This window comes from Macaca nemestrina, unplaced genomic scaffold, assembly GCF_043159975.1.
Source record: "Macaca nemestrina isolate mMacNem1 unplaced genomic scaffold, mMacNem.hap1 Scaffold_74, whole genome shotgun sequence".
Taxonomy (NCBI): Eukaryota; Metazoa; Chordata; class Mammalia; order Primates; family Cercopithecidae; genus Macaca; species Macaca nemestrina.
Genome location: NW_027257865.1, coordinates 306,925 through 325,977, shown reverse-complemented (window position 1 = coordinate 325,977; position 19,053 = coordinate 306,925). Strand labels below are relative to the sequence as shown.

The following is a 19,053-nucleotide window of genomic DNA, read 5'->3' as shown; positions in this document are numbered from 1 at the left end:
CATTCACAGTTCAGCCAGGGGACCTTTCGAGAAGCCCAGCAGATAGGTGAAATGCCCCATATGTGACACTGACGAGGATGTTTTAAGAGCAGCAGGGAGGGAACAGGAGTGTGCATGGAGCCCAAAATTTCTAAGAGGGTGATCTGGGGAGGCCTCACCGTGCAGGAGACCTTGCAGGACAGACCTGTGGAAAGTGGGCAGAGTCGGTAGGGAGAGGAGGGCCTGGGTTGAGGAAAGAGCAGGCTAGGCCTGAGGTTGTCGGGTGCCTGCATGGGCCTCTGGGCAGCACCAGGATCTGAAGGGACCAGAGGACAGGCCAGTGTGGCTTGTGTGGGGTCTGTGACTCCGAGTCAGCAGAGAAGATGCCTGAATTACATCCTGATAGGTGCACCCTGACTTTGAAGCTGAGGACACCCGAGACATGGAGGTGGGGTGGAGGTTGGGGCAGAGCAGGGGATGAGGAGGGAGCCTGTTCCGGTCCAGGTCAAAGGTCGTGGCCTGGCCCTAGTGGCTCCAGATGCAATGAAGAGCCAATGGGGACTTTCCTGAGGGACTTAGATGCCAGGGTGGAAGAGCACTGCAAAGCTTCAGCCTGAGCCCCTGGGAGGATGGAGTCACCAGGAGCTGAGGTAAGGAAGATTGAGCGATGGGGGGTTGTGTGGGGGGTGCAGAGGCCTGAGCTCAGTTTGGCCCCTGCAGATTTGAGATGCCCACTCCATGCACAGGCCGAGACAGCAGAGAAGGGGAAGAGGCTGCAGCTCAGGTAGCCCTGGGATGTGCAGCCCCACATGCTGGGGCACTGGGTCATGGTGTCCTCATGGCTGGTAGCTGCTTCCCTCCTGGGATGCCAGAACTCCTTTAGGGCACATCGGGAACTCCTGCGCTCACCACTGAGGGGAAGTGGGAAGGGCAGCTGTCCCTATGCATGTTCTCCTTCACCTTGTCCTAGGCAGGTCCCAGGCAGCACCACCCTCCCAAGTGGCTCCCCTTGGCCGCTGTCTCTAGTGTTCACAGCCAGACCCTAGAAGAGGGCTGGACTCAGCGGCTCACTTCTGATGAATAGAACCAGGCAAAAGAGATGGCGGTCTCTCCTGAGATTGGATTGGGAGGAGCTGAGGTTCTGTCCACTGGAACTCTCCCCCTGGCTCTTGGTAGGTGCTAGTTCTGGCAAAGCCAGTCACCCGCCCAGGGCAGAGGGCAACCTGAAGCTGATGCCACAGAGAGACTGGGGCCTTCAGTCCAACAGCCTGCAAGCAACAGAATCCTGCCAGCAACACAGAAGTGAGCATGGAAGCAGCTCCTCCCCTGATGAGCCTGAGCCTTCAGAAGACACAGCAGCCCTAGGCAGACACCTGCTGCAGCCCTGGAGAGCCCCTGGGGCAGAGGGCCCAGTGAAGCCTGCCTGAACTCCTGGCCCAAGGAGTAATCATTCCTGGGGTATAAGTGTGTGCTGGTGTGGGCCTTTGGAGTAATCTGTCAAGGGACAATAAAGAACAAGCACACACCTCAGGTCCTACTGGGTGGAAGCTGTACGGTCAGCACGGCATGTAATATCTTCCTCTTAAATTAGAAGATTCATTGCTAAGGCCAAAGTTAAAAAAAAAAAACAAACAAAAAACTCTAGTTGTAGCAACATTGAAATACATGACTTTCAAAAAAAAAAAAAAAAGCCATAGCTATTCTTTTCCATCTTTGCTACAGGTATATATTAATATATGTTAATTCCCTGACTGACTGAGCAATGGGCCAAACTCATAAGAACAGATGTGTGAGGACCGTCAGTGACCACCCTGACCCCAGCCCTTATACACAGACAAACTTTTGAACATAATCCGTAACCTTGGGGGTCTTGACACTCTAAATTTTATTGTTTTTCATTAGCTATTTCTATTCCCTAAACAATACCTGTTCATCGCAGAGAAAAATGGCATTGCCTATACTAAGCAAAAGAAAGGAAATAAAATGCTCAGAAACATTTACATATGTATGCAGACACACACACACACACACACACACACACACACACGCACGCACTCACACACAGGCTCGCACTGCGTCTAGGCCTGCCTTTTCACTTATTTGTATGTCCTGAACATATTTCCATGTCAGTAGACACATATCTTTGTAGCGGTAACAGCAACTAAATATTATTGCAGCGCATATTTTTACCATCATTTATTTAACTCATCATGTTTGAACTGTTAGGTTGTATCTATCATTTTCTGTATTACAGACAATTTGATGACAAATGACCAATCCCCTAATGTTCAATATAAAAATATCAATTGTATAAGGAGATAACGGGTATTTGGCTAAAATAAAATTCAGTGTGGCCCACCTTCTCCACATGTAACATGCTCTAAAAAGGCATGAATAATTAAATTAGCCCTTCTATTCTCCAGCACAGATCCTGAGCCCAACTGTGGGTGCAGGTGCTTAGAGCCTCGGTCTGCTCTTCTGCCCGCCAGAAGGCAAAGGCCACTCAACTGTCACCTTAATTAAGACAGCCAGGATTCGCCTCTCCCTTTTAATTAATAGAATAATGCTGAGGTTCACTGCCTGAGAGCAGCGCTCTCTGACTTTGCATTCATCAGGATAACCTAGGTGGTTTGTTTAAAAATACACATTTCCTGGCTGAGCTCCCAGAAACTGGACTTCAGTGGTTTAATGGGGGTGTGCATAGGACAGGTGATTCTGAGGACCACGAGGGGTTAGGAATTTCGCCGTTAATTCTGGCCAAGGGAGAGATTAGACCATCCAGCATTGTCTGCAGCATATATATTTTTTTCCTCTTTTGCAATGAATATTTGATGCTCAGCGGGATGAGCCCCAGGATGAGGCACACATCCAAGAAAAATCCATGCCTCTCCATCTTTTCCCCAGGATTGCCCTTTGGTGAGACTCTCCTTTGCGATTGCTTCACTTTCCCGGGTTCATAGAACAAACCTCTTCTTAGTCTCTTTTGTTGTTTCCTATCTGTTCAACAAACACCCACTGCGCAGGACCATCCTCCGGAAAGCCCTCGAGTGGGGCCGTTTGGGAGCCCTTCTTCGTGGGGTGAGCACTGAAGGAACCGGGATCCCATAAGCCCGTGCTTTTGTAGGGGCTGCTCCCTGTCCCATCGCAGGTAACTGGCACCAGGCTGTTAAGCTGTGGATGGGCAACTGGCACAGCGCTTTGGATGTGCGTATTTCAGCACGTGGAGTTGGCCGGTGAAGTCAGCCGAGGTCGGCACAGCGTACAGCAGCGCGCCTGTCCGTAGGGAGGAAGGGTCGTCCCGCCTCCCCGCCAGCTCAGTCCCGTTGCGCTTCCTCCTATCCCACTCTGACTTTCGCGCGCCCATGCGTCTCTGAGTGTAGCGCCCCGATACTCTCCCCCACCCCAAGGATTCTTCTCCCCACGGGACGAGCTGGGGGCCCGGGAGCGCCACAGACCCCGTGGACCCGGGAAATCGCAGCTTCGTCATAGCTAAGCTCGCCGCGCTCAGCTTTTCCCACCACCTGGAGGATCCACTCTCCGTGCGTCCTTCCCGACCTCAGGCTGCAGAGAAAACGTGGTGGCGGGGATCGAGGAAGCCGCGCGCAGAGGCTCCTAGCGCAGCCCCAGGAGGAATCCTGCCGCCAACAAGAAGCTGTGCGCGCGGCCGGGCTCGGCGCTGACAACAGCCGGATCTACCGGGCCTGCCGCGAGCCTCCGCGTCCAGGTGAGGTCTCCACGCCCCAATTCCACCCCGCCCCGCCATCGGCGCTCCCCGCAAGTGCGGGGTTTCCACCGGCCCCGGCGTTCGCGCCCACTCACGGTCTCCCTTGCCCCCCCCCGCCCCCCGCCCCGGGAGATGCTCCCGGCGTTCTATTCCGCCCTGCCTTGGCCCGCCCAGCGAACGATGTGACCCCGCCCCCCTGCGGTCTCCCCTCCCCCGGTCGCTGCCCCTGCCCCCACCTGTGGCGCTCCGGGCATCTCTAAAGGCCCCAACCAGAGTCCTCCAACCCACCCGCGAGGCTAGCGCACCGGCAACGCGGCCCCACCCCCAGGGACTCCGCCCACTTGTGGTGCTACCCCCGCCTCCGCGACCTCACCCACCGCTAGCGCGGCAGCCACCTACGACGACCCCTGCGTAAGTCCTCCTGCCCACACCCGGCCCCGGCCAGCCCCTGCCCCTTTCTCTGCCCCTTTCCCTGCCCCTGCCCCTGCCCCTAGCCGCGCCCCACCCCCGCAGCCCCTCTTGTGCGCTTGGGCCCCGCCCGTCAAGACCCTTTGACGCTAGGGCCGGGCGGGGGCGCGGGCGGGGCAGCTTTTCCGAGTCGGGCGCGCGCCGGCAGGGTATCCATTGCCTGCTGCGCACCCGGACTAGCGGCTGCCCTCGGCCTCCTCGCCTTGGACGCGGACGACTCCCGGGCCCCCAAGGGCTCCTTGCGGAAGTTCCTGGAGCACCTCTCCGGGGCCGGCAAGGCCATCGGCGTGCTGACCAGCGGGGGACATGCTCAAGGTGCGCGCCCCCCTCCGGGCGGCGAGGGAGGGACGGACGGAGAAGGGGAGAAGAGGGAGAAGGGGAGAACAGGGCAAAGGGGATGGGGGAACCGGGCAGAAGAGGGGGAAGCGATGGGAGGACCCGGGGAAAGGTGGGGAAGCGATGGGAAGAACTGGGGAGAAGAGCGGGGAAGCGATGGGAAGAACTGGGGAGAAGCCCGTGCCCGGGAGCGGCAGGGGTACCTGCGGGGCGGCGGGAGCCGGCAAGGCAGCCCCGGGGTCCTTGCCGGGTGGGGCGGAGGAGGAAGGAACATGGCGATAGGAACCTCCATTCGGAAAATAGTGAGCTTTCCACCCTCTCCGGTTTATGTTTTAAATTGAGCCTGGTAGAGGGGGTCGCCTGGAGCACCTTCCGGGGTCGTTCTGCCTCTGAGCTGTAGGATGGGGCCGGGCTTCCCCTCCGAATCCTGGGTACAGCGCGATCACTTCTTAAGTTGCCCCCGCCCCCCAACTCCGCCCCACGCCACCCCCCAGCTTGTCGAGGAAGAAACGGCCGGGATCCGGCGGGCCTCCTGTCGCCTCGGGCCCTCCGCGGCGTGGGCGGGGTCCCGGCTGCTGCAATGCGGGAAACGGCAGGGGTGCTCTGGGTTCCCGCCTAGCGTCTCCGAGGCAGTCCGGCAGCCCCTCGCGTTTCCGTTGGAAGATTTTAAAAAAGGGTTTCCTGCGCTCGCATGTGCTGTCGCCTTCCGGCTCGTGACAAAACCGAAAACTAAAATGGGTCCCAGGCCCTCCCCGCCAGCCTCCGCGGACGGGAAGGACCAGGAAGCGGGGACTCCCGGACGTCAGCGGCGCCGCAGCGCGGGCTCTGGGCTTCCCCTGTCCTGTAATGTGGAAAGGGCTCTCCAGGAGGGGCCGAGCCTGGGCCCACGACGCAGGCGCTCCGGGAGGACATTTAACATTGAAGAGCGAGAGGTGGTGGAGACTGCGCTCCCCAGGCCCCGGGTGCACGTAGGGGCACCGGTGCCCAGGTTCAGGAGGGTGAGGCCTTCTTGGCCAGGTAGCCTTGTTAAATCTATCTGAAAATCACAGATAACTAAGTATCAAGTCGTCACAGATCATTTTAGTATCCTGAATGAGATGGCTACGGAAAACATGAAAACATCGTTACTGGTTACGTGCATGATGCATCCAAAACATTGTTACCTACACAGTGGCAGCACTGATATTTGTGGGCTTTTGAACGTGTGGACTGGAGTGTTAAGAGCCCTTCAGAGTTATGACAGTAGTTTGATTTGAATGTTCTTTTCTTGGCGAATAAATGCTGTACATTGAATTTACCCAGGAAACTAGGAAGGTGAACCCACACGAAGGACACAGGCCTGTGGGCTGCTCCAGGCGCCCTTAGGGCGTTGCAGGGCCTGAGCCATGCGCTTCCTGCTCAGCCTCCTGAGAGCCGTGACGGCGTCTCTGTTCTGCCTCACACTGGACCCGCTAGTTTCATATTCTTGTTATGGTTCCGAGGCTACAAGCGGTTGGATTCTGTGAGACACTCTCTGTCTTCCTCCTCCGGCTGCTTTCAAATGGGTCGTCTTTTTTTAGAACTGATTTTTTAAGCAGTGATTGATGGGGTGAGTTGTAGTGCTGTCCTGAACTGCAGAGGGAGCGCATTGAGGAACCTGGGTTTTGATGCTGTGCACATCAGCAGAGTCACCAGCCCAGGGCCCTGTCAGTCCCATTATTAAGCTCATTTCTTGCTCTTGTCATCGTTACTCAGACGCCTTAAAAAAAAAAAGCAAACTCCTGCTTGCCATCACTGGCTGAGTTTGGCAAATGGGTGTTTACCCTGGAAAGAGGGGCATTTTGTCCTCTGGAACGTCTAAGGCGCCCTTTGGTGAGGTGGTCTGTTTCTGACCACTCTATCCCGTGGGCGTCCTTCCTACTTCCACCTTCCCTTTCCGAACGCCTCCGCCTCCAGGGCTTTAACTTTCCTTCTGTGTGTGCAAAGCAGAGGTTATGACTGTTGTGCCAGTGCCCTGTTTTTTCTTTCTTTCTTTCTTTCTTTCTCTTTCTTTCTTTCTTTCTTTCTTTCTTTCTTTCTTTCTTTCTTTCTTTCTTTCTTTCTTTCTTTCTTTCTTTCTTTCTTTCTTTTTTCTTTCTTTTCTTTTCTTTTTTCTTTCTTTCTTTCTTTCTCTTTCTTTCTCTCTCTCTTTCTTTCTCTCTCTCTTTCTTTCTCTCTCTCTTTCTTTCTCTCTTTCTTTCTTTCTTTCTTTCTTTCTTTCTTTCTTTCTTTCTTTCTTTCTTTCTTTCTTTCTTTCTTTCTTTCTTTCTTTCTTTCTTTCTTTCTTTCTTTCTTTCTTTCTTTCTTTCTTCTTTCTTCTTTTTGCTGAGGGCCCAAAACTTGCTGCATCTCAAAAGAAGCAATTGCATCCATTTGTTCACGATGAGCATAAACTGCTCTTTAAGGGAGACTAATTGGTAAACCCGGCTGCTGTGGGTAGAAAGACAGAGGTGGCCGCGGAAGCAGGGCTCTGCCTCTTGGAAGCCTGCACAACCGTCCTGCTTTCTTTCTTCAATATCCGCGGGGGGGGGGGGGTTAATTTTAATAAGCCCTGGAAACCAACAAAGCAGGAAAGTGCTAAGACATTGAGGTGTGAGATTTAAAATGACAACCAGCAGCCTCTCATTCTTCCTTCACTGAGGAAGGAAGGAACCAGTTGCCTCTTCGTTTTGGGGCTGCAGGGTATGTTTGGCAGCGACACTGGCCCTTTGTGCTGTGTGACTCATGAATTGAGATAGTTCTTTACTAAGTGTTTTGTGCAGTAGGTATGAAAATGGGGAAAGAGGGAGCACTGTCCGGGGTGGAGAGGCGTGGAGAGACGCTGTGATACATAGCGAGTCCTTTTCTTCTGGGCTCCTGGTTTTCAATCTTTTTCTTCTTTTTTTCCTAACAGCTTGAAAGATGATTTTTGTGTCTTAATTAAAAGATTGAAGACTGTGGGTCAGACCCAAACTAATTCCATTGGCATCAAAGAAAAGGATTCTTTACATATTTATCTATAGGCATAATTAATTTTTTTATTTTTTGCTGAATTATCTGGTTAGTCAAATCATACATTAGAGAAGTAATATTAAAAATTAAAAAATAAAAAATGTATCTGTAAACATATCCCCCTTCCATTCCAGTCTTTGTCTCTGTGTAATTTTAGAACCTTGGGCCATGATGTACATAGAGTTTATATTCTTTTAATATCTTGCTACTTCATTGTTTTCATGTTTAATCTTTGGGTTGATGTATCACAGGTTACTTGACCGTTTCTTACAGGTGTTTGTTTTAGTTTTTTTTTTTCCCTTAACGCTAATGTAAATTTGAGTGTTTGGATGGTAGTTTTAGCAGAATTTAAGGCAGAGTCTCAGTTAGGGTGATGGATCGATTTATAGTCCCTAGTTTGAGGAGGGAGGTGGCAATATGCCCTTTCTTCTAAAATTGATATGTTAAATCACAATGGACATTTACATGATTTTGAGCACTTGGGACTCCCCTGGGGTTCACTGGTATTGCAAGGTCAGGGCTGGGGATCTTCTGCTGGAGAGGCCCCCAGCGTGCCCAGCGCAGGGTCCTGAGTGTGTTGCTGCAGGACAAGCTCTGGGCTTTGCCCTGCAGCGGCCGTCGCTCTGGGAAGAGCTGGCTGCTCCAGGAATGAGGCCTATGCTCTGAAGCTCACAGTCAGCAGACCAGCAAAGGTCAGCACAGATGACCTTATATGAATCATTCATTTAACAAGCATTCATGGAATACACATTCCATGCAGTTGGAACTTAGAGTGGAAGGCCATCAGTTCACTGTTGTCTCAGCAGAACTTTGTCCCTGGGTCCCTGTTGAACTTAGAGTGGAAGGCCATCTGCTCACTATTGTCTGAGCAGAGCTTGGTCCCTGGGTCCCTGTTGAACTTAGAGTGGAAGGCCATCAACTCACTGTTGTCTGAGCAGAGCTTGGTCCCTGGGTCCCTGTTGAACTTAGAGTGGAAGGCCATCAGCTCACTGTTGTCTGAGCAGAGCTTGGTCTCTGGCTCCCTGTTGTAGCCTCTGCTCCTAGGAGGTGCACGGTGAGTGTTGGGGGACCCTCCACAGGCACAATTGCTGAACAAGGACCCCTCCCAAGGGTGTCAGCCCTAGGCCCTGAGCTCTGAAGAGGAGGAAGGCATTCCTGGGGCCATCTCCCCTTCTGGATACTGAGCTCTGCACAGAGAGAAACTCTTCCACATTCACTGCAGTGAAGTTCATACTTTAGAGACGGAGGCCTGCCTTCCCCAGAATTTCCATGGCCACAGGTGGTGGCCGCACCATGCGACTGGTGTCTATGTTCCCTGGAATTTCCGTGGCCATAGATGGTGGCTGTACCATGTGACTGGGGTCTGCATTCCCTGGAATTTCCGTGACTGCAGGTGGTGGCTGCACCATGCGACTGGAGTCTGTGTTCCCCAGGATTTCTGTGACCACAGGTGGTAGCTGCACCATGCGACTGGAGTCTGTGTTCCCCAGGATTTCTGTGACCACAGGTGGTAGCTGTACCATGTGACTGAGGGTCTGCGTTCCCCTGAATTTCCGTGGCCATAGGTGGTGGCTGTACCATGGGAATGAGGGTCTCTGTTCTCTGGAATTTCCATGGCCATAGGTAGTGGCTGTACCATGCGACTGGGGTCTGCGTTCTCCAGAATTTCTGTGGCTGCCGGCTGTGGCTGCACCATGCGACTGGGGTATGCATTCCTCGGAATTTCCGTGGCCATATATGGTGGCTGTACCATGTGACTGAGGGTCTGCATTCCTTGGAATTTCCATGGCCATAGATAGTGGCTGTACCATGTGTCTGAGGGTCTGCGTTCTCTGGAATTTCTGTGGCTGCAGATAGTGGCTGTACCATGTGACTGAGGGTCTGCATTCCTGGAATTTCTGTGGTCGCACATGGTGGCTGTACCATACAACTGGGGTCTACATGCCCTGGAATTTCCTTGGCCACAGGCGGTGGCTGCACCATGCATCAGGTCCTCTGTCTCAGGAGTTGGTGCCATTGTCTCTGTTACTCCCTCGCCTGACACACAGAGGCAGTTCCTGACTTTATCACTCCCAGGAAACACACAGGCATCTGTTTTGGATCCTCGTTTTATTTCCCCATCACCTTTCTCATCAAAGGGAAATTCACATCCCTCTAAAGCTGAAAATGGTGTGGGGCCCCCTGGTGGTCTTTCCAAGGCATTATCAGCAGGTAAATTAGATCATGTGGGCCAGTGTACCTGAAATGAAAACAGAAAGGTAAGTCGTGTCACTAAGCTTTGGTGGGAGATTCAGGGTCTTTGTTAGTGGCAGAATCATCCAAAGTAAGTTGTTTGTTCACTGCAGATCTAGATGGTTGGCTGTGTCAGGATTAAACTTAGCCAGTGTCGACAGAGTGTCGCTTAATCCCTCACGGAAGCGTGTCAAGTACATTGAAGAATAGCTGCCAAGTCTGCTATTGTCGGGAGAGAGGCAGGTACGTCTCTCGCTTAGCCCAGTGCTGCAGGAGGCCAGGCTCACGTCAGGCTGTGCGTGTGAGTGGGTTGGATTTTTAGCACTCTGGGACGGTAAAGCACAAACATCTATTTTTAACTTGTGGGTGACCTTCTTCTGTGCTGCTTGAGTCTCTGTGGGCCTTTCTGTTTCCTTCCTGAGGAGTCTGTGCCGGGGTCCCAAGCGTTCTCTGGGCTGCACCTCCGCGCCTGCCCAGTGAGGAGGCTCCTCCTGGTGGCTGTGGGACTGGGCTGGGCCCACACTGTCAGCATCGTCTGGGGTAAGCAAGCCCGTCCTTCCACACCTCAGTGTCCCCAGCTGTTGAACAGGGCTAATCAACTGACCGTCAGGATTAATGGGGATCAGATGCGCTCATCTCATAGCCCTGCTTGGTAAATAGCCACTTCCACTCTGTCCTCCAATGTGCTACTCTAGACTTTTTCTTTACCTCCATTTAGCCAGGTGATTCGAGGTGACAGTGACTATCAAGAGGGATGTACAGAGGAAACCAGTGGAAGAGAGCTCGAGGAGCAGACATGGGCGCAGGGAGCACAGTGCGGGGAGCACGGCTGCAGGGAGCATAGGCATGGGGAGCACAGATAGGTGTAGGGAGCATGGGCGCAGGGAGCACAGTGCGGGGAGAACGGGTGTGGGGAGCACGGGCGTGTGAAGCATGGGTGCGGGGAGCACGGGTGCTGGGAGCACAGGGCATGGAGAGCATGTGTGTACTTGCTCTGCTCTGACAGAGGCTGCCGAGCATGTACTCTGTGCTCAGATGGGTCAGAGCCTCAGTGCCTCTTTTTAAAAAAAAAAAAAAAAATCTTTTTTTAAAGATAGGACTTCTGTCTTCCTGGTGGCCCCTTTTAGTTGATACTCTTTTAAGCCTGCTTTTCCAGAGAAAAGCTAGGAAGGATGGCCTATATAGGTTCCAGTCTGGGCATATCTGGAAGAATGGGTCTTTTTTAGGTTTGAGTCTGGCGTACCTGGGGACATCTTTGAACCTCCACTCAGAGTCCCAGAACCACGTGTAGAGGCTCCCCAAATGTCTGCTGGGACTTTCCCCTCTGCTCGCGGATGATGAAGAGCAGAACCTCACCCTGCCACGACCTCTGGGGTCCTCCTTCCTGGAGGGCAGTGCCTTGGTGACCAGCGTGTGTAGGAGTCTGAGCTGGCACCTTCGGGCTATGCTGTGCAGTGGGGGCTCATGCCATGGGGCATTCTTGTGTTCTGCACCGGGACTGGTGACGTTGGGCATCCTCGTGCACTGTGGACCACATGAGGTGCACATGAGCCAGACAGCTCCCGGAATTCGGAGCCTGGCTCTGTCTCAGGCCACCCACCTGTCTGTGGCATTTTTGAGGGATTGTGGGGACCGTATGAGTCTGTGTCCCCACCCTCACTGGCTGGACACCTGTGCCAGGCTGGAGTTTTATGTTTCACCATCCCCTGTTCCGAGTTGTGTGAATATTTATTTTCATTACCTACTCTCATGAGCTTTCCTTTTTTTAAAAAAAAAAAATCGGAGACAGACTTTGAAGTCCCCTGGCCCCACCGTTCGTGGACCTAATGGTATTGCAGAAATTATGACTCCAATTATGTATAATAACTGGGGCTACTTTAAAAGTCATGTAAAGGAACAAGGTGGAGTAGCCATTTCAAGCTGTACATCATGCTGGATTCTTAAGTGAACATTATCAGGCTTTCAACACGTTTTCTCTTTTTATTTACTTTGGAGAATATAATGGATGCTCAGAAGCTGTTGGGATTTAGTAAGAGGAAGTTATCCTTAAGAAGCTATTTAAGCAAGGGGACAGTTGGAGTAAACGTAAATTATGAACACACACCTATTCCAAACCAGAGAAATAAAAGCATCAACTGTACTGGGGTTGAAACTTGGGTGCTAGTGTGTCTTTCCTGCCCACAGTGACTGTGGCAGTGCTGTGGGCAGGAAATTCTGGAAAGAAGACTTGGTGCCAGTGGTAATTTTTGTGACGATTCATTTGCTTTCAGCTCAAGTGACTATAGTCTTACTTGCAAATGGCTAGGTGTCCACCAATGGACCACAACACTGACATAGGACACATGAGAAATGACCCTTGGGTTTTTAACAATTATTATTTTTAATGGACACATTATAGTACATATCCATGGGATACAGTATGATATTTCAATACATGTTTTTCGTGTGTAATTAGCAACTCAGGGTAATTAGCATGTCCATCATCTCAAACATTTGTCATTTCTTAATGCTGGGAATATTTAAAATCCTCTCTTCTAGCTGCTTGAAAATATACAATAAATTGTAAACTATAGTCACCCTACAAGGCTATAGCACACTAACCCTTATTTTTACTATCTAGATGTAATTTTGTATCCATTAGACAACCTCTCCCTTTCTGCCTTCCCGCCGCCCTTTCCTGTCTCTAGAAGCCACTGTTCTAGCTTCAGGGGGTAGAATATCATTTTCCTCATAGAGATCTTTAACCTTCTTGGTTAGATTTCTTCTGAGGTATTTTTATTTTTATTTTATATTTTTGTAGTTAAATGGGATTGCTTTCTTGATTTCTTTTTTCACTGGCTCATTGTTGGTCTATAGAAATGCTACTGATTTTTATATGTTGATTTTGCATTCTGTAACTTTACTGAATTTGTTTATCAGTTCAAAGAGATTTTTGCTGGAGTCTTTTTTTTTTTTTTAAATATAAAAGAGCACATTGTCTGAAAACAGACAATTAGAGTGCCTCCTTTCCACTTTGGGTGCCCTTGATTTCTTTCTCTTGCCTGACTGCTCTTGACTAGGACGTTCAGTGCTGTGTTGAATAGGAGTGGCACAAGTGGGCGTCCTTGTCTTGTTACAGATCTCAGAGAAAAAGCTCTTAGTGTTTCCCCATTCCCCATTATGTTAGCTGTGGGTTTGTCACATATGGCCTTTATTGTGTTGAGGTATTTTTCCTTCAGTGCCTCTTTTGTTGAGACTTTCTATCATGAAGCAGCGTTGAATTTTATCAAATGCTTTTTCTGTATCTATCGAAATGATATTATGGTTTTTGTCCTTAATTCTGTTGATGTGATGTAGCATGATTATTGATTTGTGTTTGATGAGCAATCCTTGCATCGTGGGATGAATCCCACTTGATCATGGTGTATAATCTTTTTGATTTGCTGTTGGATTCAGTTTGTTAGTATTTTGTTGAGGATTTTTGCATCTGTGTTCATCAGGGATATTGACCTACAGTTTTCTCTTTTTATTGTGTCCTTGTCTTATTTTGGTATCAGGGTAATGCTGGTCTTGAAGAATGAACTTGGCAGGATTCCCTCCTCTTCAATACTTTTGGAATAGTTTGAGAAGAATTGAAACAAAAATCTGTAGAATTCAGCTGCGAAGTCACCTAGTTCTGGGCTTTTCTTTGTTGGGAGACTTTTTATTATTACTTAGTCATACATGTTACTCATTATTGGTCTGTTTTAGGATTTCCGTTTCTTCTTGGTTCCATCTTGGTAGGTTGTACGTGTCCGGGAATTTATCCATTTCTTCTAGGTTTTCCAATCTGTTGACATATAGCTGTTCAAAATAGTCTGTAATGATCCCTTGTATTTCTGTGGTATCAACTGTCATTCTCCTTTTCTGTTTCTAATTTTATTTCTTTCGGATTTCTTTTTGTTTGCTTAGTGTAGCTAATGGTTTGTCTATTTTATTTATCTTTTCAAAAAACCAACATTTTTTTCTTCATTTTTATATTTGTTAGTTTCAAGTTTATTTAGTTCCTCTTTGATCTTTGTTATTTCTTTTCTTCTACCACTTTTGGATTTGATTTGTTCTTGCTCTTCTAGCTCATTGCAGTTCGTTGTTAGGTTGTTTATTTTAAATCTGTTTTTTAAATGTAGGAGTTTATTGTTATAAACTTTCCTCTTAATACTGCTTTTGCTGTATACCATAAACTTTGATATGTTGTGTTTCTGTTTTCATTTATTTCAAGAAATTTTTAAATTTCCTTCTTCATTTCTTCATTGACCCATCGGCTATTCAAGGGCATATTGTTTAATTTCTATGTATTTATACAGTTTTGAAAGTTCTCCTTGTTGTTGATTTTTTTTTAAATTAAACTTTGTGTTCTAGGGTACATGTTCACAATGTGCGGGTTTATTACATATGTATTCACGTGCCAAGTTGGTATGCTGCACCCATTAACTCATCATTTACATTAGGTATATCTCCTAATGCTATCCCTCCCCCCTCCCTCCTCCCCCCTCCCCACAACAGGCCCCAGTGTGTGATGTTTCCTTTCCTGTGTCCAAGTGATCTCACTGTTCATTTCCCACCTATGAGTGAGAACATGCGGTGTTTAGTTTTCTGTCCTTGCGATAGTTTGCTGAGAATGATGGTTTCCAGCTCCATCCATGTCCCTACAAAGGACATGAACTCATCCTTTTTTATGGCTGCATAGTATACCATGGTGTATATGTGCCACATTTTCTTAATCCAGTCTGTCATTGATGGACATTTGGGTTAGTTCCAAGTCTTTGCTGTTGTGAATAGTGCCGCAATAAACATACGTGTGCATGTGTCTTTATAGCAGCATGATTTATAATCCTTTGGGTACATACCCAGTATTGGGATGGCTGGGTCAAATGGTATTTCTAGTACTAGATCCTTGAGGAATGACCACACTGTCTTCCACAATGGTTGAACTAGTTTACCGTCCCACCAACAGTGTAAAAGTGTTCCTATTTCTCCACATCCTCTCCAGCACCTGTTGTTTCCTGACTTTTTAATGATCACCATTCTAACTGGTGTGAGATGGTATCTCATTGTGGTTTTGATTTGCATTTCTCTGATGGCGAGTGATTATTGTTGCAGGACTAGCCTCAGACAAAACATGATGGGAGGCTACATGTATCAGCTAACAGAACAAAACGTTTTACACTGCTTTCTCAAACAATGTCTGGAATTTACAGATAACACTAGTAGTTTTGGTCAGGGGTTAATATTATTATTATTATTTTAACCACCAGGGCCAGGTGGTGGTGCCAAGGTCGTCTAGCTATTTATCTTACTTCTGTTTCTTTCTAACTTTTTGTTTTCTCCCCCTTCTCCTGTCTTATAAACTAGGGAAAAGGGGAGACGGGGAAAAGCTGGGAAAGACAACAGGAGAAGTGGTGGTCTCATTCTATATTATGAGCATTTTTTCATGTCTCTATTGGCTGCATAAATGTCTTCTTTTGAGAAGTGTCTGTTCCTTGTTGTTGATTTATAGCTTTATTCTGTTAGAGTCTGAGAATATCCTAGATGCTATTTCAATTTTAGAAAAAAATGTATTGAGAATTCTTTTGTAGCCTAGCATGTGGTGGATTCTAGAGAATGTTCCATGTGCTGAGAAGAATGTGCGTTTTGTATCTGTTGGATGAAATGTTCTGTAAATGTCTGTTAGGTCCATTTGGTCTACACTGGACTTTAAATTTGATGTTTTGTTGTTATTTTTTGTCTAGATGACCTCCAGTACTGACAGTGGGATTTTGAAGCTCCTACTATTGTTGTGTTGGTGTCTCCCTGTCTCTCTCTATACATATATATGTATATATAAATTTATTTGAGACAGAGTTTTGCTCTTGTTGCCTAGGCTGGAGGGCAGAGGTGCAATCTCAACTCATTGCAACCTCCACCTCCTGAGTTCAAGTGATTCTCCTGCCTCAGCCTCCCAAGTAGCTGGGATTACAGGCATGTGCCACCATGCTGGGCTAATTTTTTGTATTAGTAGAGACAGGGTTTCACCATATTGGCCAGGCTGGTCTTAAACTCCTGACCTCAGGTGATCCACCTGCCTCCACATCCCTCCCAAAATGCTGGGATTATGGGCGTGAGGCACCGCGCCCGACCTCTCTCTCTATTTAGATCTACTAATATTTGCTTTATATATCTGAGTGCTTTGTTGTTGGGTGCACATATACTCGTAATTGTTATATCCTTTTGCTATTTTGATCTCTTCATTATATAATTACCTTTTTGTCTCCTTTTTACAGTTTTTGACTTAAATTGTGATTGATCTGAAATAAATATGGCTACTCTTGCTTACTTTTGATTTCCATTAATGTGGAATGTGTTTTTCCATCCCTTCACATTTAGTCTATGTGTGTCTTTGCAGCTGAACTGAGTTTTTTGTAGGCAGCATATAGTCGGTTTTTCTTGTTTTAAATTCATTCAGGCCGTCTCTATCTTTTAATTGGGAATCTTGGGATTATTTTGCTATTGATATCACAGTCCAGACATTAAGATTTTCTCACTTAAGTCGCTTGTACACAAATTAATATGAAGAGGAAGTAGAGTTTTTCTTTTGTCCTTTTGAAGAGAGTGATGGATTATTATTTTGACTTCATGCAAGTGAGGGACTCACCATGCCTGTTGGGATTTTAGAATTTCTTTCCTGTTATTAGGAACAGCAATGATCCGTAATGGGTTCCTGGAATCATCCAGTGATGGTCTGAATATCTTAAAAGTTTCCTTTCATGTCTCATTTTCTATTTCTCCCCTAGTAGCCATGCACCCGGGGCAGGACATGGCCTTACATTTCCTTGGTTTCTTGATGATTTCTTAGGTTTAGTGTTTGACACAGTTAGGATTCTGGATAAAATCAGCCCTTCTGGGAAGTGTGTAAGTCAAACAAGGACTTTCTGGTGGCGTTATACAGGTTTCCCATGCCCCGTGAGTACAGGAATAGCCCCCTGGGGAAGGAGAATGGGCACATGATGGCAGGGAGCCATTCTTGGATGGTCCCATCGTTCTGCAGGAATTGTCATGCAGGAAGAAGAAGCACATGGCGACTGAGCTGGTAGTGATTCTGCTGATAGTTTTGATCGTTATGATTTGCTCCTGAAAGGTGATGTGGGATGAACTGCAATATTTAGAATGCTGACATTCCTTGAAACAAAGATATAGAAAAAGGCTTATAATTGCATGATGCCTTGTAGTTTTCAGCTGCTCTCATGTGGATCCTTTTTCGTCCTTCTGAAATGCTTTCCCAGGAGAGAGCGTTGTTCTTCGTGTATAGATGAGGAGCCTGGGTTTCAAATGGTTAGGAATTCAGTGCACGCATTGGAATCTTTAGTTTCCTGGAACATTTTCTATTCAAGTATAGACCACATGGCCTCTAAAGGCTGGCTCATTCTTAACACCGCGAATGGGGATCCAGCCTCACCTCTGGGGTGGGTGGCAGGAACTCCACAGCCATCCTGGGTGCTCTGGGGTGGGGTGGCTGAGCTGTGGCAGCCCCTCCCAGCTGAGCAGCAAGGCTGGGGAAAGCTCATTCCATTCCCCTTGGTTCTAACCAGGTAGAGGCTTACACTGCACATTTCCTTAGCTGGGAACCTTTAGAACTTTACATTTAAATCTAGTCTGTGATCCAGGGGGTAGACACATGGGTATTCACTGTACAATTCCTACATTTTTTGTATATTTAAAAAATTTTTTTATGTGTCGTGGATGACAAAAGAAATGAGACCCCTTTGAGTTAGCTTTTCTGTACAGCATCTTCTAGAATCAGGAGGCTGGACAGGGTTTAGTTTCATCAGAAATCTGAATCTTTCTGGTCAAGAGACGGCACTATTAAGTTCTTGGTTGTGTGGTTTCTGGGAAAGAAATATTCTAAATGAGTTCCAGGAATCACCTCTGTGGGATTTCTACAGGAAAAGTGACCACTCTTGAAGCTTCGCTGTCACTAACAAGAATAATGGTGACGGTTTCTAAGCTGTCTCCAGCCAATCTTTAGTTCTTTTATGCAGAGTGCTTTTATTCCAAGTGAAGTGCCCTTCTGTTTAATAGTGACCTCCAGTTATTACAGGGATTGCAGCTGCATTTGATGGACGTGAACCTGCTCATCTCTGGCTCCCCAGCTTCGCCTCTGGGGTGCGTGGCAGGAGCTCCACAGCCATCCTGAGTGCTCTGGGGTGGGAAGTCTCTAGGGGGAGTGGACAGTGCATGGCCGGGACGTTCCTGTCCGACGTTCCACACTGGTGTATGGGCGTCTCTGCCCTGTTTCCTCCGTCCGTGCGTCTGTGGCGTTTCCTCTGTTCGTGCATCTGTGGACTGTTTTCTCCGTGTGTGCCTCTGTGGCACGTTTTCTCCGTCCATGCGTCTGTGGCGTTTCTTCCATCCGTGCGTCAGTGGCGTTTCTTTCGTCCCTGCGTCTGTGGCACTTTTCCTCCCTCCGTGCGTCTGTGGCACTTTTCTTCCCTCCATGCGTCTGTGGTGTTTCCTCCGTCCGTGCGTCTGTGGTGTTTTCTCCGTCTGTGGATCTGTGGCGTTTCCTCTGTGAGTCTGTGGCCTGTTTTCTCCATCCACGCTGAAGGCCGTCACTTCTCTCTAGTCACCACTTACTGATCGCTCCCTGTGTGCTGAGCCTGTGTCAGGCGTGTGGCGTGTGTCACCTGTGTGGCAGGGGTTTGCGTGACACACAGGGACACACGCTTGGGGAGCTGCAGTGATGGGGTCATAGCCACGCAGCTCAGCCCTCGGTCTGAGGGTCTTGGTACCCACCCAGCTCTTCCCGAAGCAGCCTCGGGGCAGATCCCAGCTCTGCTTTCTCTCCTCGAGGTACCTCATGAGGTAAACTAAGCAAATCGAAAGTAGGAAACAGTTGTGAAATGAGGCCTGGGTTCAAGTGTGTGTGTTCATTACTCTTTACATGTTTACTTCACGTACCCCCAATGATATACTTTCCAGCTGGTATAACAATTAATTACCAGCCATTACTGGTACAAAATTCCATGAAGGATATTTGAGGAGGGCATAGTCTCAAAAACATGCTTGATTTTCACAGTTGTGATTTGCATCATAAAGCTGTCAGGACTGTGACTTTCTTTTGTTATCTTATTTTTATTTTTAGACCCTTGGGAGGAAGTTATTTAGTGATTACTTATAATTGTGAAAATAATGTAATGATTACAGAATCTCATTAGAATAAATACTATATTTTCTGTTCCTTATGTCAATGAAATCATCTTAATCCAGGCCGATGTTGGCAGGAATTGTCACGTTTAAAATGGGTAAGATAT

The 19,053-nt window shown here is 48.2% G+C and overlaps 1 protein-coding gene across 10 annotated transcripts in view; it reads left to right on the top strand.

The window, feature by feature from the left end:
* The first annotated feature begins 9,724 nt into the window (after positions 1–9,724).
* LOC139361621 (disco-interacting protein 2 homolog C-like) overlaps positions 9,725–19,053 on the top strand; it is a 247,810-nt gene continuing 238,481 nt past the window's right edge. For 5 of the 10 annotated variants that reach the window (XM_071090249.1, XM_071090252.1, XM_071090251.1 and 2 more), the window contains exon 1: positions 9,766–9,991. The gene's annotated coding sequence lies outside the window, so the exon portion shown is untranslated. Of the gene's footprint in view, positions 9,992–19,053 lie in introns of all 10 variants that reach the window. The other 5 variants (XM_071090245.1, XM_071090255.1, XM_071090247.1 and 2 more) reach the window with 5 other exon arrangements.